Here is a 1,624-nt window from a genome sequence, read left to right on the forward strand (position 1 = left end):
CACCTCAATTTGTCCTCACGAACCATAATTAATTCGATTACGTCACATAAAGAAAGAAATTCCCAACTTTACTTTGTTGCCGTACAATCTAATCAAATACACATTTTCGTAACGCCCTAAAGAGATGGGCCGGTGTCGATTGTATACGGAGTTTTGGCTGAATTTTCGGATTCGATTTTATAGATATCTCAGTGAAGTAAGGAAGGGTAATGTATTCTTTATGCAACTAACTGCCATTTTCAATAAACAATCCATATTGCTTCTATCGATCTATTCCATGTATTGACCAATCACAACACAGGTGTTTTGGTATGCTTACAAACGAGTTATTTTGATCGGTTCATTCTCGGAATCGTTCATATTGGGTCGTTTATTGAAAACAGCTATTTATGGGAAGCAGTAGCTTGTTACTGGTAGTCGTATGTCGTAGTATGTCGAAATAGTAACGTCATTTACAGCCTTGAATTATAAATCTCTTCGTAGCATTGAAATATATCTTACATTGTTAAATTACAATTTTGAATTTCATATTCATAAATAGAATCTATAAGGCATTGACACGCTCACACCTTGAACAACAAAAAAACTTTTAAATTGAACGACCGGTAGAGAATTACTTTTAGAATGATATGATTATTTAAAATTATGTAAAAATATGCAATATAAAATAAATTTCGTTATGAAGAATTCGCGTTGAACGTATATACTAGCTTCTCTCTCCCCAACTCTTCGTTTTCGCAAGCCTCTCCATCTCGCCAATTAAAATTAAACATATAACTCTATCGATAACACCAACACTTCTAAGCACAATGCTGAATGAAGGAAGAACGAGAAATCCTTTCCACCCGAGCGGACGTTGTTTTCCCGTCGATTTCCATTCACTCGCCGATCCGTTGGACGTGAGATTTGGATTTGCGCATTCGTATAAGTGATTTTATATAAATTTTAAACTCAGCGCGTGGAGTGGACGCGATTCTATTACGTTTGTAGAAGAGTTTGCAATTTTGCCCACGGTTAATATATTGGAAATACAGGATTTGAGTAAAATTTATAGGAATTTCTGTTATCTCGTTTTGGTAATGTATGTAGTCTGATATATCGGAATTTGAATTTTAGGCATGTATATAATATGTATGGGGATATAGTGGATTATCTCTTGCTGTCGATTTTCTTTGGACTTCACTTCAGTTAATCGCGTGTAGTGAAGCCATTTTGTCATGACGTTATGATAAACAAAATGAGTTTTATTTTAAACTCTTTGAATTGAATTAGGGTTGTTTTACAACAATGGCGGGAGGCTTGACCCCTATCATGTAATGAAGTGGGAGCAGAAAAATATAATATTATGTTCTAAGATTTATATAAATACATTCCATTTTTAAATTCTTAGGAAAATTTTATATAATGAGACAATGGTTCAAATTATGATGATTTTCTTTCAATTCCTTACCTGTAGGATGCACTTTAACCGGATATGCGGATGACGGCCTCTTACTAATAGAATCTAATAGTAGATCGGGGCTTGAAAGTTTGGCGGATACGTGTTTACAATTAATATCTGAATGGGGTGAAAGAAATCGCCTTACATTCGCACCTCACAAAACGTTCCAACTGCTTTTAAAAG

Source organism: Manduca sexta, chromosome 11, assembly GCF_014839805.1.
Source record: "Manduca sexta isolate Smith_Timp_Sample1 chromosome 11, JHU_Msex_v1.0, whole genome shotgun sequence".
Taxonomy (NCBI): domain Eukaryota; kingdom Metazoa; phylum Arthropoda; class Insecta; order Lepidoptera; family Sphingidae; genus Manduca; species Manduca sexta.